Source organism: Heliangelus exortis, chromosome 9 (genome assembly GCF_036169615.1).
Source record: "Heliangelus exortis chromosome 9, bHelExo1.hap1, whole genome shotgun sequence".
In the NCBI taxonomy this organism is placed as follows: Eukaryota; Metazoa; Chordata; class Aves; order Apodiformes; family Trochilidae; genus Heliangelus; species Heliangelus exortis.
In genome coordinates this window covers 4,670,141-4,695,116 of record NC_092430.1, presented here as the reverse complement: position 1 = coordinate 4,695,116, position 24,976 = coordinate 4,670,141, and the positions used below count along the sequence as shown (strand labels likewise).

The window sequence follows — 24,976 nt, the reverse complement described above, 5'->3', positions numbered from 1 at the left end:
GACATTTTTGGGGTTTCATATTTAGCTCAAATTGTCTGCTACAGTTGACATTTAGACTAGTTGCAGAAGGGTAGCTGACTCCCCGTGAAATGTACTTTTATTTCCTGTTACTCAAGAACATGTATCTGTCTTTTTGTCATATTAAAATCTGCTTTGCAGGGTAAAATTTATAGGCATCACTCTCTGATTCACTTCATTGATTTCCTTACTTGTGGAAGAAAGAGATCAGAGTCCCTCTGCATCTTCTTACTTGGCTGTCCACTTGTCTTGCCACACACACACCCCAAGCCCCCTGATGGTGCTCAGCTCAATTTTACTTTCACAGAAAGAGGCAACAGTGAAACCTGGAGGTGTTGGTTTCAGGTAAAGCTTTGGTGCAAGAGGCAGACACAGCTGTGCTGCAGAGTCCAGCCGGGTGCTGCGCTGGGCCTGGGTGCTGACTCTGGGCTGGCTTTTCCCCAGTTATCCATTCTTCTAATTAGAGGAAAAAGCAATGTAATTAAATAGTTGCTTGACTGACTTTTTAAGAAAGATGAAAATAACTGCATGGCTGTGATGTTATGAATTGATTGTTGTTCTCAGTGCCTTGTTAGGACCTTTTTTTTTTTTTTTTTTTTTTTTTTTCCCCACTACAAATAAATGTGTGTGGGGTTTTTTTGTTAGCTTACAGTTCAGTTGCACTATCTCAAAGTTAGTTGCCTTTCCAGAATTACAAAAATAGATACATCTAGAATGATGCTTTCCAGCTGATGTGTAGAGACATGCAGAAGAGCCAGCAGGCTGCTAGATCTGCTTTGAAATCTGAAGTAATTATAGCTGTCTCTCTGAAGTGTTGCATTCAGTTTATGAGCACATTTCTGGAATGGTACATACATGTAGGTGAATCCTGGGAAGAAGAATTTATCCTGGGAAGAAGCCCTGCTCAGGAAATTTCAGATACATGCAGGGGTTGTCAGGTACTTATATGGTGTGAATCTTCCTTGATGCTTGGTTTCCTAGTGTCATGAATTCATGTTGTTTCTACTAAGTAAAAGTTAGAGCTCTGATGCAAATGTTTGCATGTTTGTGGTAACCAGAAAAATTGCATCATAGTGATCATATTAGTTACACATATGATATTCCTGCTTGTTGTTTATTATATGTGGCGTCTGTAAGTACCTTTTTTAAAAAAACAAAAGCCAAAGGTGTCTGTAAGTACCTTTTTTTTAAAAAACAAAAGCCAAACCTCCCTCATTTGATGATTATGCACTGTGTTAGAAAACCTGACACTCTGAATTTCCAATATTAATGTAATTCTTCCTTGCTAGATAATTACCTTCCTTACTTACACTCTGCTCACCTGATCTTCATTCAGCTGAAGAATTGTTGGGGGATACCAGAGCACAGGGGAGGTGCAGCAAAGTTTGTGATTGGGATGTGGTAGAGCAGAGGACTTCTTAGAGTTGTTCTGCACTATGAATAGAAGACATTTAGTAATGGCCTTTCAAAATGATAATCAGTATTTTTCACAAATATAATTAAAAACTAAGCAGTCCATTAGTGGACTTCCCACCACCCAACTAATAAGTTTAATAATAAAGTAGCTGCATCACATGGAGCAGGGAGCACAGTGAGTTTGCTTAACTGGAAAGGGGCCAAAGCCCCAGAAGGTACAGAGGGGCTGGTGGGGGCCTCTCTGCTGTAACTTAATCTGAAGAACAGATCAATTCTTTTCAAAGCCAAAGCAAGTAATGAGTTCTCTCCTAGTGTACCAGTGTTACACTGATTTATAAATGGCTGATGTTTTCATGTTGTATTTACAGCCTTTACAATGGAAGGGCTTGATTTTTTTTTTCTTCATGTGTAAATGATAGATTAATTTTTGTGTTTTATTTTGTTTTGGCATATATGGCTATTAACACTTAATTTGATCTTCACAGAAGCAATCTCCACCAGCTGCAGAGAATGGTTTAAAAGTATAGAAAGGCCAAATATTGCTTGTTAACAGTTTGATTATAGTTTTGTGTATATCAAGGGCCTCTTTTAAACTTTTTTTATTTTTTTTTCCCTGATAAAAGTTAAAACAATGGAAAGTAAAGTATTTTTTCACAGGACACCTGAGCATCTCATCTTTTTATTAAGTATTTAAAGTGTTTTAAATCAACAGAACTGCTTGAAACAGTGTTTCCAAGTGAATTTCCAGTCAATTATTTTGCAGAGCAGTAGCAGAGATAGCGTTTGGCAAGGACAGGTAATTTGGGGATACAGGGGAAAGACAATCATCATTTCATGTTGACTTCGGGTAGATTTGCAGACAGGGAATTGATATTATTGTCTGAAATGTCTGAAATCCCAGCCACAAATTATGTGTGGATTTATTTATGAAAGTCTGCAGACATACAGAAGATTCTGTCTGTCAGTTTGTAGCCATGTCTGTTTTCTTGCCTAACCCTAACCTAAACCTGGTTTCTTGCCTAACCCAGCATCTTTTGGATACTGGGATAGTGCAGGTTTCAGAGTTACATTTGAACACTTTGTTGTGGCCAATAAAAGCAAAAGGTAATCTAGCTCCAAGTGTTTTAAAGAACTGTTGATCACAAGGACTTGACTTGTGAGGTGTCCTCACCTCGACTATGTGAGGTGGTTTTAGTGTTTCTTTTTTATCAAAAGGTTTAACCTGTAAGGTGTTTCAGGACAAGAGTGATGAGGGCTTTGAAAGCTTCTGTATCATCTGTTTTGAGTGCATTATTTTTTAATGACTGGTGAATCCATGCACATAATTTTCCCTGTGGTTGGTGGTGACACAGCAGGTGGCATGTACTGTAGACATTGGAGGGAAATGGTGGAATTGATCTTGCTTTATGCTAACTTACTAAAGTAAGAGTGTTTGGATGTGTTGAGTTTTGTGTGTACATGCATCAACTTTTACATGTCGGTGACCTGTGTCCTGCACTTTGGCCACAACAACCCCATGGGGAGCTCCAGGCTGGGCACAGAGTGGCTGAGAGCAGCCAGGCAGAAAGGGAGCTGGGAGTCTGGATTGCCAGGAAGCTGAACAGGAGCCAGCAGTGTGCCCAGGTGGCCAAGAAGGCCAATGGCATCCTGGGCTGGCTCAGGAACAGCGTGGCCAGCAGGTCCAGGGAAGGGATTCTGCCCCTGTGCTCAGCTCTGGTGAGGCCACAGCTTGAGTCCTGTGTCCAGTTCTGGGCCCCTCAGCTCAGGAAGGAGATTGAGGTGCTGGAGCAGGTCCAGAGAAGAGCAAGGAGGCTGTGAAGGGATCCAGCACAAGTCCTGTGAGGTGAGGCTGAGGGAGCTGGGGGTGTTGAGGCTGGAGAAGAGGAGGCTCAGGGGAGACCTCATCACTCTCTACAACTCCCTGAAAGGAGGTTGGAGCCAGGGGGGGGTCGGTCTCTTTTCCCAGGCAACTCTCAGCAAGACAAGAGGGCACAAGAGGTCTCAAGTTGTGCCAGGGGAGATTTAGGTTGGACATTAGAAAGAATTTCTTTCGGGAGAGGGTGATCAGCCATTGGAATGGGCTGCCCAGGGAAGGGGTGGATTCTCCATCCCTGGAGATATTTCAAAAGAGCCTGGATGTGGCACTCAGTGCCATGGGCTGGGAACCACGGGGGGAGTGGATCAAGGGTTGGACTTGGTGATCTCTGAGGTCCCTTCCAACCCAGCTCATTCTATGATTCTATGACTGTGTGTGCACCTCTGTGTATGGAGAGAGGAGGAGAGAGATGGGAATTGTTTTGTGGGAAATGAAGATAAAAGTGGGCTACCTCACAGAAAAAGACACAAATGGATAAATGGTTCCCTTGTCAAGGTTGCTCGGGTGGTGGTCTGGGTAACCTGTGCAGGAGGATGAAGTCTTTTCCTCCCTGCCTCCTGGCAGCAATAACCTGTCTGGGTGCTCTGCTGTTTCTATGCTGCCTGCAGACTGAAGTTGAACTTGCATAATATTGCAGGAAATGCAGTGTCTTGAAACAATTGCTGGTTTGTCCCTCGTTCAGGCACAACATGTTTTGATTTGTATGGAGACTATTTTAAACAGTGGAAGTTTTACAAATATAAACATTTTGAAAGGGAAGATGCAGCTGTCTTCTGTTACTGTTAAATATTGTGCTCATCTGTAGCCTCTAAATAATGGATACTTAATTACATATTAAAGAATATGTTTTTTTAAACATATTGTTGCGTATTGGTTCCCTAAACAAAGGGAAGAAGAGTGATATTGGCTTATAGAAATACTTGTAGTTAGTCATCAAACTGTGAAGCAGTGGCTGATGTACCAGGGTGGGAGTGGAAGGACTTCGTGGCCCAGGGATTGACCTTCCCATAGCTCAGGTACCAACTCCCTTCACCCACAAATCTGCTTGTTACTATTAATGACTGCTACTAATGATTTAGGATTTGTTGTAAATGAAGCTTGCAGCATTGTTTTCCTGTACCTGAGTGATTTGTAAACCTTTGAGTGAAACAAAAAGTCTTCTTTAAACCTTTTAAAGCAGATGTCAGTAAACATCTGTGTTCTTCTCTCATTTAATTACTACATCTAAATTGTAGCTTTGGGATGTTTCCAAAGCCCTGTTCTCATTTCTTATATTTCTGATAACTTTGTGATCTTACTTTCAATGAAGCATGCCTTTGTTTAATGAAGTGCCTTAATACTTTCTGCATTTCATATACACTTTATAACTGAAGTGGCCAGTTCAACATATAAAATATACAGCTTTGAAATCTTCCACATCTGAATATATTATTACTCTTTGTTTTCCTAAGAATCTCTGACTGAAAGAACAGTGCAGAAATGTTTGGTTATAAACTCCTCTTGAATGCTTAAGTTGAGAAATGATATAGGAGCAATGAGGAGGCATTTGAGCACAGCAAGAAGAAGTTAGAGTATGGAAGCCTGTGTGGACATACCCTTAAACCCATCTGGAAGACATTTAACAAATAAAAATAGGAGCAAAAGAGAGGTCTTTGAGGTTTTGGGGGTTGTTTGTTTGTTTGTTTTTAATAAAAAGTTGCATTTACATTTATGCAAAGATTATGCTAGCAAGAATTTGATTGTCTAAGACAAGATAGCTTTAAAATAATTCTATGCAAAGGGCTTACTCTTTTGAAAATAGATGTTAAAAGAAGAGAGATATTAAAGCCCCCTTTAGCTGAAATTAATTGGAAAACTTTATCTAAAAGGATATAACATCCTCAGTGAGATGAGAACACTTTTCCATTTCCATTCCTTTCAACCAATACTTAGGACAGCTCTGATGTTTTGCAGGTTTTAAAATGACCTTGAAGTTTGGAAGGAAGCAATGGCTACATTTCAGGTGTTGTATTTATTTGATATCCATGCTTTGTTATGTCAATACTCTAAGGAACCTAAAACTGCCAAGTTTCATTTACAGTAGAACTTGCTACACTTCCAGTTACTCTTTCTCAAAGCTGTGGCTCCCCCTGGCCCTGATAGATCTTGTCCAAGCAACTGGGACTTTGAGCTACAAGAGAATCACAAAGAGGAAAGTTTGAAAGGTTGTTTTATCTTGCTTATACAGCAGGACCCATGTACAGAAAGAAAAGTTCTCTGTTAAGGTATTTCAGTGTATTGTTTCTCTAGAACAAAATGCCTACAGATGCTGCAGAAACTGCCTGCTGGTGGTCGTAATCCTTAATTAAAATTAAACATTGCATTAAGCATTATGTTGGTATCTAGAAAGGAAGTAAATTTGGAAAGTTGGAATATTTTTAGAAGAAATTAATATGCAATTATTAAGACTGGAGAAAATGTAATAGAAAACAGTCATTACCAGTATAGGATGTATTTATCTGTAGAAAATAAGGGTTCTTTGTTTCTCCCTTCTCTCCCTTCCAAGATGATTCTTATTTCAAAGAGTCCTCAGAATTTGAAACGGGAATCACAAATTATGTCTGACATGGAGGTTTAGGGATTGGTGCTTGTTTTGGTTTTTTAGCCAAAAAAAAAATTTTTTTTTCATGCTACTTTTAGCAGCAGCTATTTTAGTTTCCTTTTCTGTATGTGCATGGTTTTTGGCAGTGGTGTTACTCTCTTACATTTTGTACAATGCATGTGATAATTAGAAGACTCATGTTGCAGAAAAGTATGATAAGCAATATACCTGTTTGCTAAAATTCTAAACTGGAAGATATATATTTTTTCAGTATGATGACATAGTTACAAAATTGTTTTCTGTTGTTTCCTGTGTTACTTAAATGGTGGAATTGATGTTCAAAAAAAACTTCTTAATAGTACGAAAAATCTGCTGTGTTACTGGAAAATGGGTGGACAAAATACTGTAGACTGAGATCTCTTTAGTCACTGTTCTGTGAATGTGGTTTATGTCCCAAACAGGCATGAAAATTAGTTTTATAGCAGATATACTGTCTTTATTGTAATTAACGCCTTCATTTAAGAGATCTGGACCTAAAATTAGAGTATTTTTGTCCATTGTACATGAAGGTACAATGGAAAGTAGAAGTCAGGATCCTTTCTGCCATTCTTTTTACCTTCTTATTGTAGCAAGATTCAGAGTCCCTACCCTTACAGCTGTAGGGAGCCTTCCAAACATACACAAGAACATAAAAAAACAAATGCTGTATTCTGTTGGACAAGGAGAGAGAAACTTAGGAGAATTTCATATGGACAATTTCTGAAAGCTGAAAAACTTTTAAAAGGGGCCGTGCTCTAAGACTCCCTTACTGTGGAGCTTTGGCTTTGGAAGGAACTTGGTTGTGGGCACCTGCAAGTGGCATAGCTACTTGGTTGCACTCTTATTGTGGCTTGGGTCACCATTATAAGAAAGATCAGTGTGCAGAGGACTTGTTTTGAAGATTACACTGTTGCTTGACACAACCACTGGTATTTTTAAATTATATTTTTAAATTTTTATTTATTGTTTCCCTTTACTTTTCAAGTTGCCTTCTGCCGTCTTGGGCATGTATTCTATCGGTATTTGCTTCTTGACATGTTATGCAGGTTTCTGGTTTTTAAGTTATATCTATAAGGCTGACTAGAACATTACCCTGCTGATTTGACCTTCCACATGCAATACACAATCCATAAAAGCTCATGTAATATTTAAGAACTTAATACATTCTTTGCATAACATAACAGTAGTAGTACTGACAAAACACTGCTGCAAGCAAAACTGCTTATACAAACAGATGATCTGTGTGCAGTGGAACTAATGAAGCCTGTTTCCTATAGATTTGTCTTACATACATTAGCTGGCCCTTTAGTCCCCGTGGAACACCTTTTGCTGCTTTTCCTCTGCTGTGTGTGGTAGGCATTGCTGGGGGGTGATGGTGGGTGCTGAGCACTGGCCTCTAGAACTGTGCCTCAGACAAGGCATCCTTCACTTGGCCATGGATTTTTGCACAACATACAGCAGCTATGTGTATCTGCAACTTTATGTCTTGGACAAAATTAAACTGAATTTCACACGCCTTTTAGAAGCTCTGCTCTGTGTTTGACCAATTACCTAAGCTCTGTTTCTTCAGGAAACCAGACCAAAGGAACCCGTGCAAGCCAAAGTATCTGGCACAGTGTATTTTATCTTCTTGGTGGCTGCTACTTGTGCTGCCCATACTCTCCTTTCCTCTTCTGTCACTTTGTTGTCTTTGGCTTTTGTGCAGACTTGGCACCAGATGAGCATCCTTGCCCCTTGACTGGCTCATGTTTAGCTGCTGGTTGGGCAGCCCACTGAACAGCCACTCTGAAGGAAAGCAAAATATTCATGTGCCCAGCACAGTTGTTTTCAGGGTATTTTAGTCAATGACTTTTCTGTGGTGTGGCTTAAATACAACATAGACCACAGCAGTGGGATACACAGTTGTTAGAAGACCTGATGGTGAAAAGAAGCACAGGGTAGTGTCAGTAATTTTTCTTGAGACCCTTTCCCTCCTTATGCCAAAGTGCACTCTTTTTCTTAATCCCTCCAGCTTCGTCTTCTAGCACATTTTAGGTTTTGAATTGCAAGATTCCCAAAGCCCACCTCGTTTTGGACATCAAGGAAACTACATCATCAACACTTGATTTGAAGAGTGCCATAGTCAGTAAGAGCAGCAGCTTCAGTAACTACCTGTCAGATACTATTTTGTCAAGCCCTTTCTAAAAGTGTTATTGGTGCCCAGCTAGTATAAGACTAAACTTCATGTTTCAGAAGGAGCCCTTGTTCTGTGTAATATGTGTTTTGAGTAACTTTTTGAAATAAGTAAAGGATGATTATTTTAATTTCCTTTTGGGAGAGGCTTAGATGTAGCTCAGTTACTTTTGTAGTCACTGAGACTATCATCACTCCAAGGTAGTTAAAATTCCTCTCTTGGTTAAGAAGACTCAGTGGCTGATGGTACAAGTGCATGTCGTAGCATATGAGATTATATAGTGCAAGATTTTAAATGTAGTGTGATATTTATGAAACTATACAGTGTGATAAGGCTGAGTTTTTATATATTTTGTCAAGATTAATGTTTAGTGGTTGGTTTTAATCACTGATAAACCAAGACATCGTACTGAGATGTGGTATCATATACAGATCATTTAGTATGGATGCTAAACCATTACTCTGTATGCTTTTAATTTTCAATTGCCTTGTACTAGTAGCTTCTAAAGGGTTATCCTTAATACTAGATTTGACAATTGATGGAAGGTTTTTGTGTCATACTAATACAGTATTTATTATCTGATGGGATCATTACTGTTACAGTTGCAACCAACTTTTATTACATGGGAAAAAATTCCACTTGGCATGTTTTTATTTTTTTTAAAAAGAATTTAAGAGCTATTGAATCAAAATGTCTGGCTGCAAATCCTGAGATGAGAAAAACTTTCACCTACTTTGACTTTTGCTTATGTAATTATACAGTTTCTTAATGCTAGGTTGGTGTTAAAGTTATATTGGATAATTACCATGGCAGTTGATTAGCTTCCCATTTGAAATAATTTCAATTGAACAAGTGAAGATTAGTCCATTTATGCTGCTAGGAACTTTAAAATATTTTGTTGTCAGTCATTCAGGCTTTTAGTATTTCACTGAATGAAAATCTGAACAAACAGAGTAGAAGTTGGTTTGCCTGACTGGTCTTTATCATTTGAATTTAATTCACAGCTGTATCCAAACAGGGCTCCCCCTTCCCTGAGAGCCTGCCAGCTCTGTCCATATACTTCAAACTTGAGAGAGCTCCATTGTTTTGAATCAAAATTACATTTCCTGTGTGCTCTTTCATCATCTTATATTTGCTATTATTGCTACAGTTTCTAGAAATAAATGGGATGACAATTTTTTTTAAAACCTAGTATAGATACCAACAAATATTTCTGTTTAGATGGTACAATTAATAGTTTAGTCATGAACTGCCTCAGAGCTCATTACAGTGCTCAGCATTATTTTTGAGGTTCATCCCATCACAGTCCATAGTATCCTGATCACTAAATCAGTGGAAGGTTAGAGCTCTGGCTCTAACCTTACTTTTATCTATAAGCCTTCTTTTCTTATACTGAAATTTTGTTTCTTTTTCCAGCTAAAAATTCTATTTGCCTGTGAAGTTTTAGATTTTAGATTTTATAAATCTATCTTAATGTGGAATAATGCTTGGCAATATGTACAGTCAGAAATTTTTCAAATGTTCATTTTATTTATGGCACCTTGTCCAGATGCTGCCCTGCATCTGTCATCATGTGGGCATTGCCAGAACATTTACCACCCTGCTGCCTGGCCCCTGGCCCACTCTGAACTCTCCTGTCAGGGAGCAGTTCTCATCTCACAGGCAAGACACTGCCATACTGAAAGATAAAGGCATAAACCTAATTCCCTAGATGTTATAGTGACTGTGTGTGTTTGAGGCATGACTTCCTCCTCCTCACAAGAAAAATTCATGTAGAAAATAGAGGGGGTAGATATTTAATCTGTTTCATGTGAGACCAAGATAAAGTAACTTGAGTAAAACTATAAAATAAATCAAACCAAGAAGCAGAATTAGATTTTCTGCATCCAGTTGTGTGTCTGCCCACCTGCCTCTAGGTTATGTGCCCCAGCCTTGGCACTGTAGTGCTGAAGAACTTTTGCAAATGGGTGATGATTTAACTATTTCAGTTATCAGCTGAAGTGTCAGTGGATTCTGAGCACCAGGCTTGAAGTTCTGGGAAGAATATAATGCCAAATGGGGCAGTTTTGCAATTTATGGCAGAGAGAGAGGAGGTGGAAAGGTCAGGTCACGTGAGTGCAAAATTCTGGGAACTGGACATAGTAAATGTCTGTGGATGTAGATGAAAATACAGTCTTACTGAAACAGATTCATGGCAGATGTCGTAGACTTGTAAGATTTGTTATCTTGGTCTCCAAAGGAGAAAACAACGAGTCAGAGCAGCTGATGTAATTAATTTGATGTCAGAATGATGGTGGTGTCTCGGCGTGAGAAGCTAAATCTGTGGGTAAATAATTTTTCAGACCGAGTTCAAGCTGTAACAAATTCAACTGTTGCTTTTTGCCTTTTACCAAAGGCCTTCTCCTTTTACTTTCTTAAAGCACTACCTCTAATTTGGTTTAGACTGTTATTTCAATTGTTATTTCTGCTGTATGGTACAGGTTTTTGTATTAAGCAAACAATGTCCAAATAATGAATGCTTTGCTTCTACCTTGGCTTTCCAAACTCCTTGTTACAATTTTGTCATCTTTATGACATTTCATTTGTTCTTATTCCCTCCTCTGTTTTCTTGGCGTGTTTCTCAGAATGTGTTTTCCAGCACCTCTATTATCCTTTTTTTTTTTATTTTTTTTTTATTTTATTATTATTTAATGCACTGTTGTTGGGAATTGAGGAAGTTTTTAATCCAAAATCACTGCAGAACTTCCTTCCCATGCTGCTGCCAGAAGTACTGCAGACTAGCTACTTAATTTGCACTGGCAAATTTTCAAAGGGAAGGTCAGCTGGCCAGGTTATTCCCCTGCAGGGCTTCTGTATGTCTTCCTTTTAAATGCCATTTTACTTCTGTCTGTTCTACTTTTTCCCCTTACTTGTCCATTGGGAGGAAAATCACTCCAGCTAAGCTGCATGATGTGAATCCTTGATTTAAGGTGGAACTCTCACAGTTCAGCATGTATCACAAGAATAGTTTCAAGGTAGTTGAGACTATTTATATAGGGTTTTTAACAGAACAAATCTGGCAGAAAATTAGCATTGTGAAGTTGGGTCAGGCCAACACAAGAGGAAGTGACCAAATTTGCCTGCAGGAATGAGGAGCCAGACCACAATGCCCAAAAGGTGTGTGAAATACAAATTCACAGAAGTATCTATTCTGATTATGTGGCAGCTACACGGGGTGTTCCATCTTACTGAGCTCCAGTGCTGATGTAATTCAGTTGATATAATGTGAGCACAGCTTCAGTGCACTCAAGTTTGGTCAAATTTAATTGCCTACGTTTAAATTGCTGACAAGCTGAGGGTGTTTGATTGTACCTAAAGGCACACGGGTCAGCTGCTTCCCCCAGGGTGAGCACTTGTAATGATTTCCAGCATGGGTGAGATTTACTGAATTTCAAACCACCATAAAAGTAATTGAAAAAAAAACACTAAGAAAACTCCTTTGAGAAATAAATTGCCCAATGAAGTTGTGTTACTGGATTCCCCTTATTAATATGATTTGTATACGGTTATAGGTTTGATAAATATAAATAGTGAGCAGTATTTCCCTCTTTGAAGGATGGAGCCATACACTGTGCACACCACAATTGTTTTTTGAAGTGGGAGCTGGTTACTGGGTCATCAGGAGAAGTGTCAATGCCCCACGTGCTTAAGGAGTGGACTCTGAAAACTTGGTGAACTGAACAGTACAAATTCCAAAATAAAGATTGACCCTGGTTATTGTATTCACAAGTTTCTTATAATTTTAAAAACAGAAACAGTGTTGTCTTGTAAAGGCTGAAGTTATTAATTTGATGGTAAGTGAGGTAAGGTTTTATACACCTTCTCATTATTGCAGTCTTGAGGGAGGGAAGAAGACCCTGGGCCAGGAGTGGCTCTATCTATGTGGCTTCAAACACAAACAGTGCTGCCAAGAGTATTAGAGAAGCATTATGAGAAGATCTTGGGTGAACTTGTGAGTAGTGATTTTGTGAGATCTTGAATTCCCTGGCTTCATAGTAACAGCATTTTCAGGCCTGAAACAAAGGCAATTTCTCTCCATGTAAGCTTGACTCAAGGTTTAGCTGATTCCTCAGCAGAAGTATTAGGAAAGGAAGGGGAAAGATCCAGACCTTCAGTCCTACAAAATTTGAAGCAGCAAACGTGAGAGTCCCACTTACAATAGAGCACTTTTTAATGGCAGATTCTCCTGTATTTTGTATTTCATAAAAAAACTACCAAACAAAAAAAAATCTATGGGCTGCATCTTGGTTTTTGTAACTTGCAACTGTTGGACAGCTGTGTTTTATCTTTTATTGTGTCACTGCAAGAAAAGTTCTAGGATTTCTTTACAAAACTGACTTGTATTTTGGCTCTTTCTTTCTAGACTTAGTCATCTCTTGTTTCTTTTATTCCTCAAGAAAAACAAAATCTCAGTAAATTTTTCTGAAATGGAAAAGATGAAATACTTAATTAGAAGTTTAGATTTGGTCAAGTCAGTTTTGTTAAAACCCCTAACTGCTGTAGATGCTGTGTACTAGAGGAGGGGAACCCCTTAAATACTTCTTGCTACATACGAACTTGATTATCAATTTGTTTTTCCATTGTTTTTATATACCAGAGCTGAGAGCTGGCTTGGTTCCTCCTCCTTACAGGTGCAAACATGCAAATCTCATCCCCAGCAGTGTCACTTTCCTGTGCTGGCAGTCCTTGGCCTTCTGTCTGTGGCAGCAGCCTCTCTCACTGACCTCAGGGATGGGTTTGGTTTTGTCTTCAGTGAGTTTAAATCAGGTTGACGTGCTGTGAAGTTGAAATCAAATGCATGAATTTGCTGGGCAGAAATTCATCCAAAGAACATGTGTAGTTTAGTTTGTGTTTTCCCACTGTACTTACACCCCAGGAAATGAGGTCTTAAGTGTAAGAACCTGGTGCTACTCATCATCTTCATTTAAAATTGTCTCAGTTCCTGTTTTTTCCCACCTTTGCTTTCTGGGGAAAGGATGAAAATCTTTGTCTGTGGTGAGGATGACTTTTTTTCAGTGCTGTATGTGAAGGGAGTGAATTTTGATGTGAATTTCAATACAGAAAGACTGTACTATCTGTTATTGGTCCTTTAGGTTGCTCCATCAGTGAATTAGCTATATGAGGAAGAAAAAAGGGGTGAAAAGACCAAATCCTGTTAGTTGCCTTCTTGTACAGGACTTGGTGAAACTGGATCATCAGTACTTCTCCACTTATTATTCACAAGAAACCTGAACTAGGCATTTTGGGGTACAATGAAGAAAAACGTATCTAGGTTTATTAAGTGTAGATTATAGCCTGTCAAGTTAAATAGCAATGTTGTAATTACTTTGTTTAGTTTTTATTTTTATTTCTTTTTGTTAGTACTCAGGCTGCAGTTAACATGGTAGAGCAGCCATTGTTTCCTCTTGAATTCCTTTGCTCTTTCAGTGGTCCTTGTGAGATTGGGGCAACTGTGCAACGTATTTTCATCTCTTTAAAAGGAAATTATTTGAGCTAGATTAAATTTCGGTTGTTTTTTTAAAAATTTATCCAAATGGATTACTTACCATATCTGTGTGCATGCTAGTAATGCCAAGAAAGATGTAAACACATGCTACATGTGATTGTCAGTCTGGTGAACACAAACCCATGTGGATAAATTCAGCTTTTAAGTAGGTGTGCACCTACATAATTATGTGCACTACAATAATTAGGTAGTGACTCATGCAAATGTCACAAAGACAAAAAGCTGTAAATTAGCTTTTTAGGGCTTCTTCATGGGTTTACTTTGTTCTACCTGCCCAGACAAAGGGTGACCAGGCTGCATGTAACCCTTGACTTCTGCTCAAGCCCACTGGTATATTTTCATAATGTCTGGGGTTTTGTTTTGAGCTGTTGTTCCTGAGTTTTTTCTTTTTTTACTTGGTAGATGTGTTCGTTTTACACTGTTTAATCTGTGCAGAATAGGATACTCTATACAATCCCTAAGTAAGCAAGAAATGCATTTAATTTTAAAACCCTTTATTTGGAACTAGAAATTTTGGCAGTCTTCAGCCAGTCCTTCTTAATTGTTTTCAGATGAGACACTGGTGAGGTAGGTACAGTTTTGGAGAATACGTTTGATTTAGCAAGTTCACTAGCAGAGTTGGGAAAATGTCCTCTTTTGGCAGATCTGGAAAAATCTGTGTTTTCTTCAGTCAGGAGTTATCTTTTCATTGAGCTACTCAACCTGTAGAGCTGTTTCCTGATCAGATGTCCAGCCAAGACTGGAAAGGTGCCACAGTGTACTAAGCAGGTCTGCTGTCTGGGAGCTGCATTTTGCCCTGGCTTATTAATCAGTGACAAAGTAATCTCATTTATTTGCTTAAATGATCATGGAGCTTCAGAAGCAACTCTGCATTATTTTGCTTGTTTTGAAATCAAATGACCCTTTGGAAGGGCACTTCTGTTTGTCTTTTAGGGACAAGACACTTTACTGTCTGTTAATAGGAAGTAGAAGCTTAAACTAGCTGTTGAAAAGTCTTTTACGTGAAGATTGCTTGAGTTTTCACTTCTTTCTTTTGATAGATCAATTCCTTGTTTACTTTTCAAAGAAAATGGCTTGTAAGGAATGAGTAAGTATTACACTCTTAAGTGTATTTCAACAAAACATCTGTTTTATGTATGAAAATTCTGTTAACTTCAGGAAAGCTGCATTACTAATTTGTCTAGACACCCTGCTGCTCTTAGTACAAATTTTAAGTCCTCTTCTCCTTCTTCAGCTCCCAAATAATGGAAATAAAATGAACTATCAACCTATTTTTAGGATTAAAGAATGGGACTTCAGTTGTAATAGGAAGTGCAGTTAGCTGTGTCATATCCAGCCTGGAATAATAGATTTGAGAAGAAAGCATTGCAAGCTGAAAGCTGCATTGGTGTTACCTGCATGTGTGTTGTAACAGATGTTTAGCAGACACTGCTTGTCAAAGGTACCTTGTAGTAACTTTTAAAGATGCTTGTTTGTTTCAGTACATTTTTCTTGCATCACTCATTTTTTCCATTAAGTCAACTGCAAACTGCATTACTGGGGACTCCAGCTGAAATTTGTGGTTAATAGGAAATAGATTAAACACAGGTTTTCCCTTTTTTAGGGTTGCCAACAGTGATGTCAGTAGTTTTAATGATCCTTACCTCAGCTCACTGCAGTCCTAGCACTCTCTATTAAAACATTTGTCTGCTGCACTGTTTTTATATGTTGTTAAGGAAATACTGATGGGTGTTGATAAGAAACAATGGGGTATCCAACCCATGATTCAGTTCCAAGTATGGTGCTTCCTCCTTGAAACTTGCTGGAAAAGTTCTCTGAGGAGAGCGGAGATTCATTGCTTTGTTCAAACAGTAACATTCTTTAAAGTCCACCAAGGAGCATTCGTGTGCTAAGGTTGAGGGTGGAGTTTTTGACTGTAAGTTACACACAAACAAGAATTCCCTATATCCAAGGTGACTGTATTTCCAGTGACCTTGGAGCAGCAGCTCTGCTCTCAGAATGGCTGTTCTGAAGGCATCTGTGTGCATTCAGACAGAACAGGCACCACTCCAGCACAGGTTGTCATTCTCAGCTACATATTTTTTGTTTTGTGCAAAGATGTTTGTCAGAGGAATTGTGTGTGTGAAAATGAATAACTGAAATGAATAATTTCAGGCAGTCTGTGGTAAAGATTCTAAATGTTTTTTCCTTCACAAAGCTAGAAGAAAACAAAAGCTGCTGATGCAGGCTTATCAAAGGGTGACTGATAGATTTCCATGTTGTTCTTCTGGATGATCTAAATCCATCAGATTTGCATCTCGTGAGCATCCAAATGATTCAAATTTGGAAGTTTGAAACTGCTCTGTGCCCTGCTCTGTCCTGTCAGACCTGCAGCTGAAGTTTGTATGAAATGCAGGTTGTAACTGGTCATGTCCTGCATGGTTCTGGCTCTTCATCCCAAATCTGAAACTCTTGGATATTTCAGCCTGCTGTGTTTTTCACTGCTTTTACACAGGACTTTAATGAGCATCTGGTTTTCTGTAACTGTGGGTTTCCTCAGTATTATTTTCTTAGTGAATTCCTCTCGGAAGTGATTTGTTTTTCAGATAGGGTTGGTATTCTCTCTCTCCCTTTGCTCTTCTGATTTCTGCCTCTGGGAACAAATGCCCACTGGTAGCAGTTGTGATGACTTTTTAGCCATATTGGTTGAACTGGTGAGGAATTGGATTGGACAGGCTGTTTTTTTCAGTACATGATGTATTTGAGTTTGGGTGACCTGAATAGCAGCGAAGAGGCGCAATACTTGGCCCTGATACTGCAAATTATTATTTATGTACTTAGCATCTGTTAGCAGAATGAAGTCTGGTGACATAGAAAAGCTGTTACTTGCTTTTCTTCTTGCCCTGTATGTGGAGGGCAGGTGGGGCTGTGAGGCTCTGCTGGTGGGCACCAAACATTTGGGCCTGCTGGGTGGGACCCAGGGGTGAAACACGTGCCTTAGCTACACAGCACACAAATCAAGCACACTTTGCTATTTGAATAAAGCCATTTAGTCTTTTGTTACTCATCTTTATTAATCAAAGTATGGCATTACTGGCTAATTTTAGGTCCAAGATATCTGAAAGCTGCAAAGCTATGTGAAGCCGTATATAGATATTTGGGTAGGAACATTCCATTAGGTTGCAATGTGAGTGCAGAAGAAAGTTGTAAGTAAATAAGAGATCTGTGGGATAATTCTCCAAGGAGTTTTCACAGCATACCACACATCATTTACAGGGATAGGCTTTCCTTTCACTTGAAGGACCACACAAAGTATATTCTGTTTATGGGGCAATTAAAGAATATAGGGCAGGAGGTGTTTTCAGGTTTTTTACTTCTGCATGTCTATGGGAAGCCTTTTTTTTGTGCAGAAGAAAATACACTGTATATGTATCTTTTCAAGAGAGGAGTTAATATCAAATATAGAAATAGGCACACTTTTATGTAAAATCTAAGCCTTGCTTCATCAGATTTTAGGCGAAACTCCTGAAAAGTAAATGGATGTTAGTCCTCTAACTCCAGTTAAAACAAAAATAGTATTCATTTCACTGGTGTGTTGTTCATTCCCCAGTGGATGTGGCTTTAGTACCAGGAGAAGAGGACGGTGCTGTGGTCTGAGTTGCCCTTGGGGCATAGTGGGGAGGAATCTCCTGGCTCTTCCATGGGTGACCTCAGTCCTGCATCCTCAGCAGAGGCACATGTGGCACTGGATGGCTGGCAGGACACAGGGCAGACTGGCATGCTCGGCATCAGAGCCCTGTGTGTGTAAAACCAGCAGAAAAGTGAAGTTGGGAGGACTTGGTGTTGTCAGAGACAGTTGCACCATGTGCTGAATCCAGGAGACCAGAGCAAAGAGATGAGGAGGATTGGTCTGGCAGGGTCAAAGGCTGCTCCTGCCATCCATTCCCCAGCAAACCTGTGCTGTGCATTGCTAAGGTTTCAGGACCTTTTTATTCACCCAGTCTTCTCTCAGAGAGAGAAGCACCATGTAGGTAAATTATTAGAGCTTAGCAGCATTTTCTGGATACAATTTCTTTGTCCAACTGTTTGTCCAAAGGGAATGGGAATGCTGCACCCCTAATGCTCTGTTCCTTGGTTGTCCTTCCCATGCAAGCTGTGGCATTTGCATGGCTGGGAAGCCTTAAAGGGAGGCCTGGTATCTGTTGAGTCTTTCTTACAGTGGGTAGAAATACCAACAGCAAGCTAATGGTTTGAGCTTTTCTTTCTCTTCTCACAGGAGCTTGTCAGAGTCAATCAATATGGACACTGAAATTGTTTTTGCTTAGGTGAATCTCTTGCAAGTTTTAAATGTATTTCTGACTGCTTTGAATTTTATTGCCAACATCTGTCTTAAATGCTTTTGGGATTCAGGTGCTTGATTACAATTCAACTGTGCATGCCATAATTTTTCAAGGTGCTAACATTTTCAGTTTGGATGGTAACTCTCTCAAAGGAAAAAAAAAAGAGGGGGGGGAAAGGGAAGGAAATAATTCTGGAGAAGCTTTTAAAGTGCTCTTGATGCTGATTTTCTTTCTTTTTCGATTTCAGAATGATGACCTATACAACCTCAGCAAATCCTTCTTTTAACTCATGGGTATCAAGACTATAAATGTTTCATGCTCTCACAACTAGGACCTCACCTCCTCCTCCTCCTCTTCCTCTGTAAATGGGTACGATGCATCCAGTTCAGTTTGTTTACTTTACACAAACCTCAGGAGTTAGTTGACTGAGCTGCACATCCTGTGTTGTGCCAAGCAGAAGCACTGTGACACCTGGACAATGAGTCTCTCTTACTTCATCCTCTACCATAAGGACTTAGCTGGCCACAGTGAACTGATGTGCCCACCACTACGTCATGGTGAGAATGGGTATTTTACTAGCACATTTACACAACTTCATTTGCTGCTGAAAACCTTATGACAAATCATCATTGTAAATTATTACATACAGAACTTAATGTCGGTTGAAGAGTATTAAATATTTAACATAGGTTTTGATTTATACATGTACTTTTTTTAATTAAAATGTAACTTTTCCTACAGCACATCTTTTTTGATGTGGAACTGAGGTATACTATATTCTGTTGTAAACAGAGTGGGGAACCTGCTTAAAACAAGGCTTCTGAGAATAGAGTAGGGTACTATTCTTGTTTTAAGATTGTAATTCAGAAAATAATATAATATGAGTCATTGGTCCCTGGGCCTTGATTGTACAGTCATATTTACTGATACTATCAGTTGTAAGATAACCCTGATGATGAGCTGAGTTTCTTTCCAAAAGAAAAATAATTTTGTACTGCTTGTAAAATAATAGCCTGTATTAACTACAATGAAGACAAACATTACTGTACATGGTATTTACAAATGTCAACTTGAATTCATCAATTGCACAGGAACTGAAAAAAAAAACCAGAAAAGAAATCAAAGTCTTCCATTGTATATATTGTAAAGGTAAAAAAAACCAACCAACAGAAAAACACAAAGCAAAATTAAAACAAAAATGGGTGAACTTTTCAAATTGACTCTTTCTCTGGAATGAAAATGTGGGTGTTTGTAAATTCTGGAAATCTCTTTCTATATGTAATAAACTAGATACTGTTTTATCTGCTGTAGTGTTTTTTTGATTTCTTGGTAAGTTGTCTCCGATTGTCTCACCAGGTTTCCATCTTGTGTAATTGAGAATGGCTGTGGATCACCATGGCTTCAGAATAAAGTCAACTGTAACTAGGTGTAGTAGGGAGTATGCTTGCTTGTTGAATTACTTCATGAAAGCTTTTCATCTTTTTCTGGAGAATCTTCAGGATACAGCCTTCCTTCCACTTAGGTCGGTGGAAGAGTTCACAGCAAGTGAAATCCCTGGAAGCCATAGCAACACTTCAGCATAAAACTTAAAAATAACAGCCCAGATGATTGCCTGGAAATCAATGCAAGAGGAAGGATGAGGAAGAATTCCTCTGTGACTCTCCTGTGCTCCACTCTAGTTTTATGCAGATAGAAACTACTTTGTGCAGAGCATTTGCAGAACCTTAAATCTTTTGGGGACTGGAAAAATACTGACATCATGGATTTCCAAGTAAAATGTTGTTGAAGTTATAATTGAACTCGAAGCTATGTCAGGACCCTGTTGGTCCCTCCTCCTGCTTCTGCAAACTCCATGGACCAGTGCACCTTGAACAAGATTCTTGTTATCATGAAAAGGCAGGCACTCAAAGCACCAGCTCTCCCTGCAGGAAGACTGTCAGATCCTCAAAGAAAGGTTTTTTTCCACTGAGATGTTTATGATGTCTGGGGTTAGGCTGTGGTTAATGCAATGTCCTCTTCTGTCTGCAGTGCAGATGAAGGAGTCATTGCAGAGCCATTTTTCACCCCTCCTTTTGCTGGAGCCTTCCCATTCCCTTAGATCTGCTGGTATTACTGCACAAGTATAACCACTTTGACTCTGTCAGGTCAAAATTTTCACTTAAGAAAGGACTTAAAAGTTGAGGACACTTAAATCATGCCAGATCCCTGGGAGCAATTGCACAAGTGATAGTGCTGGCAGGTTTGAGAAGGGTGTTGCATGGTGAGGCTGTAGCCTGAGAAGTCCCAGGGTACTGCCTTGGGGAATCTTGGTCTCTGCTGACAGAACACTCTTCTCCCAAAGGTGAAAGACACCAGGTTTTGCTGCTTTTTTTATGTTGGAAGGGGCAAGTCCATCCACAGTAGCTTGCCTGTTACTTTTGATGAGCATTGGTCTGTGTTTTTCCAAAGAACCATTAACATCTAAGAAGGCAGCACTTGTTTTGAAAAGAAAGCCACGTGTATTGGAAAACAACAGTGTTCAAATTCGTAAGTTACCCATTTTATCTTAAAAACTTGATTTTGTTTAAGAAAGGGGGTTTAGTTGAAATGAAAACTTGCATATGTTCTGAAGTAAAAACATCAAATCTGCTCATTCCCAACCCTTTTGCCCACAGCCTTCTCCAGATGCATGAATTAACATAAGTATTTACTGTGTTGATTTGGTTGCTAAATATTAGCCAGTGCTGATGTTAAAGGACCTTGGGTATTATTTTATGGCCATTGTGCTTTGCATTGTTTCAGATAATTTGTGTGCTCTAGCAATTACTAAAATAATAGATTTGCAGGTTCTGGAAGCTGCTGGTAAGTTTCAAAAGGTATTGGTAAGTACATCTAATCCTGGTAGAAGCATTTCACACTTGTACATTTATGAGCAGATTTTGTTCATAAAATGCAAATTTTAAAAAATTGTAGGACTTAGTAATGATCATTAGGGAAGGGAATGGTGGGGGGAGGATAGTGCTGATCTGGTGGGTTTCCATACATAACATGAGGCCAGAGACACAGCTGGTAAATGATGTTAATGTGCATTGTTTTTATGGTAATTGTTATTTTTTTCCTAGTAAAATTAAACATGCCTGTTTAGCAAATGTTTTGAAAAGGCTTTTGAAGCAAAATGCATTCATAACCAAAGCTGAAACTCTTGGTTCTTTTCTTGCATAGATTTTTAATCTATAAATTGCAAACTTTAATAAATACACCATTATGAAACAAATCCTTTTAAATTAAAGCATAAATGCCTTAAAATACAGTACTATCCTATCTTACCCTTCTGCAAATTCTTTTGTTCTGGCTGCCACAGAACCAATTAACATTTCTTTAAGTTTGAAAATGAGCAAATGGGATCAGTCCTGTATCAGCTAGTAAAACTCACATGGTCATGAGTTTGTTTTGCTTTGAATTTTTTTCCAAGTGGAAGTGTCTTATTATTATTTGAGTTCCTTTCTGGCTCCATTACTGGGACAGCTTCCATTTTCACAAACTCTGTGCTGCATGCATTTATTAGTGCTATTGGTAGAAAATGAATAGGTTTGGAAAAAACATTTAAAGCAGTATCCAGGAACACAAGCAATGCTTGTATACTTGGGTTTATGCAAAGATTGCTATGTTCGAGCTCAGTTTGATGCTGAGTTGGCATGCATGTCATGAAACTAAATACATCTTTGTCCTTCTAGTCTTTGATATCAATCTCTTTAACTAGTATTTAAAATGTCATATGTCTCCTGTAGTGTTTATAATTTTTTTGCCAGCAAAAGTAAAAATTCAGAAAGCAAAAAGGAAACTCAGAAGAGGTTTGTAAGTATATTCTAGTGCTGTAACCTTACTTCCTGCATATTTAAGAACTAAGCATCCATGTCCATCTTGCTACCAGCTGACTTTTAGCAGAAACTATTATTCATGCCCTCTATTACACTCAAGGGCTGTGTAATGAGTAGTATGTGCTTAAATGGGTCCTATAAAAAAAAACAAAAACAAACCAGACAACCTCAATCAGTGCTACAGGCTTGAGTAAGAGTGGCTGGAAAGCTGCCTGGAGGAAAAGGACCTGGGTGTGCTGATCAACAGTGGCTGAGTATGAGCCAGCAGTGTGCCCAGGTGGCCAAGAAGGCCAATAGCATCCTGGCCTGTATCAGCAACGGTGTGGCCACTAGGAGAAAGAAAGGAAGAGATGGTGTCCCTGTACTCAGCATTGGTGAGACTGCACCTTGAGTACTGCTTTAGTTCTGGGCTCCTCACTACACGAAAGACATTGAGGTGCTGGAATGTGTCCAGAGAAGGGCAATGGAGCTGGTGAAGGGGAGCATCTGAGGAACTGGGGTTGTTTAGCTTCAAGAAAAGGAGGTTACCTCACTTTCTGCAGCTACCTGAAGGGAAATTGGAGTGATGTGCTTGTTGGCCCAAGTAACAGTCAGTAGAACAAGGAGGCCTCGAGTTGAGCCAGGGGATATTTAGATTGGATATTAGGGAAAATTTTTTAACTGAATGGATGGTCAGGCCCTGGAACAGGCTGCCCAGGGCAGTGGTGGAGTCACTGTCCCTGGAGGTATTTAAATGTGTAGATGTGGTACTGAGGGACACAGTTTAGTGGTAGGTAGACTTGGTAGTGTTGGGTTAATGGTTGGACTCGATTCTAAAGGTCTTTTCCAACCAAAATGATTCTGTGTATGGATGATTCTGTCAACTTTGCGTGTGCCCTATTTCTATTCCATAAGTCTGTCTGTTCTGCAGCAACAGATGAATGCAGCAATATGAACAAACCTTCACATTTCCTTTTGAAATGATGAGCTGAAACTAGTCTTTGGTAGCAGCTTAAGTACAGGATATCAACTCTTAACTGGATGAATCTAGAGAGCTGTTTCAGTGCTTTGTTTCACTTAATTCGCTCACGCTAGTTTAGAATAAAGAAGCAGTAGTGAAAATAAGGAAGTTATGGCAAATCTTTTGCCCATCCCTTGTGTGCCCTCCAGCTCATCTTTGGGTGCAGTCAATGGTTTTTTTGGTTTGGGTTTCTTTTTGCAAACCTTGAGGCTGGTTCACTTCTATAAAGTAATGCTACTCACCCCTGTCCAGTTCACCTTGTATTTTCCTGCTCATTAATTTCATTAAGCTGTGACCTCATTAAGCTGTGGCCTCAAAGGTACCATAAATACATTGTTTGTGAAGTTACTGGATGCCTGTATGAAACTCTTCAGGCTATAGGGTGGAGAATGGAAAAGAGTGGAATTGGGGGAAAAATGCAGGACTTCCAGTTTGTAGAAAAGCTTTCTTTTTTGTCTTTGTACCTCTAAGGTGATACTATTCTCAAAAAAAAGATGAAATGAGGAATCTGAGATGGGGAGGACCATGATCTGTTATACTTGCTTCTTTGCAAACATATGTTCTGAGAGGATGTTTATATATAAAGGGGAAAAGGTGGAGGCTAATCAGTGACTCCTTGAGAAGGAAGGCTTTTGAAATTCTTTCAGGTTGGAAGTTTTTTGTTCTGTGTTTGGATTAGCACTAATGGGATAATCAAATGTTTGAGTATGCCTGCAATGAATAGGCTCAGATGGTTCAGAAAAAAACCCCAAGAACTCTGCACCTGTTCTGTAAGACAGAGTAAAGCTGGGTGCAAGGCCTCCCAGAGGAAGGGAGGAGGAACTCAAAACACCTTCTGGCTTGTGAGTCTCCCTGGGAACCTCTTTTCTGTAGAAGGTTCTGTGCCATGATCTGAATTGGCAGATGGTTTGAAAATGGTACTTTGTAGTAGCCAAGAGAATCTGCTGGGAAATCAGCCTAATGCTGCCCAACCTACAGAACGGCTCTGCTTGCTGGGTATCCCTCTGGCTGCAAGCATCTCAGACCCTCCCATTCTTGCTGCATTAGGATACTTGACAGTTATATTTGGAAATAGTATGAAAAATAAAATAAAACCTGTGTGCCTCCTGTAGATTAAACCAATTGAATACATCTTAGAGAAACCACCTGTAGGCAGATAAACCATATTGAATCAGACAACATTTGGTGTCATGGCTTGAAAAAAATATTAATGCTTTTTCAGCTGCTCCTGAGCTCTGTTTTTATTTATAGAAATTGAGGTACTGATTATTTAGAGAGAGACCTAACTGGAGAACTCACCTACTATGTTTGTAGAGGGTGTAGTGCTGCAAGGAAAAACAACTAAAGCAGCAGCGCTGCTACAGAGTATGTAAAAAAATTAAAGGATTTAATATTATCTTTGACATTTCTGCCAGTAAATTTTGCAAAGTTCTGCCTTACAGCTCTGTTCCTTTCTGACTATCTGAAGGCTTGTGACACTACAGCCTATTGTATGCAGCAGTCACAATCTCTGCCTTTCTTTTACACTTCTTTTTTTTAAATTTCAAGCTCAGTCTGGCCTGGTTTGGCTGTTTGAAGTTGTGACTGAACCCCTCGCTGTGGAACAGGCCCCGGGGGCCCCTTCCGCCATTTTGTGGGGCCGGGGGCAGAACTCCCTGAGGGGACGCCTGGTCATGCAGGGCAGGATGGTTCCTCTCTCTTGTTTGGTTTGTTTGGGGGTTCTTTGTTTCAAAATATTAATTAGACCAAAAAAAAAAAAGAGTCAGTTATACCCTGAATTGATTACTGTCAATAAAATACAATAAAGTTGAAATATCAGGGTTTTTCTCCTCAGTTTATTGAGGAGAGTGGCAGTGGCCTGTCACGTTTCCTCACCACAGTGATAGCGCTCTTTGTTTTTTCACTTCTTGGAACTTTTTTGCAGATGGTAATTATAGCCACTTAGCAATGTACTGTTTCACCTTCAGGTGGTGAATTCAGAACAGCATTTAATTTTTCTTTGAACTCTCCTTTGGAAGTTTGATTGAGGCAGGAGTTTGAGAAAACAAACTTCACATATTCCAATTCTCTGTAGTCGGCTGTGGTGGGTGCAAGGCAAATTTTTGGTTTTTTTTTCCCTCAGGCTATATCTTCTTAGATCTGCAAAAGGCTG

At 39.3% G+C, this 24,976-nt stretch overlaps 1 protein-coding gene across 1 annotated transcript in view; it reads left to right on the top strand.

Annotated features, from left to right (window-relative positions):
- IRS1 (insulin receptor substrate 1) overlaps positions 1–19,268 on the top strand; it is a 55,001-nt gene extending 35,733 nt beyond the window's left edge. The window contains exon 2 of the mRNA XM_071751766.1: positions 18,215–19,268. The gene's annotated coding sequence lies outside the window, so the exon portion shown is untranslated. The remainder of the gene's footprint in view (positions 1–18,214) is intronic.
- Positions 19,269–24,976: the final 5,708 nt, after the last annotated feature.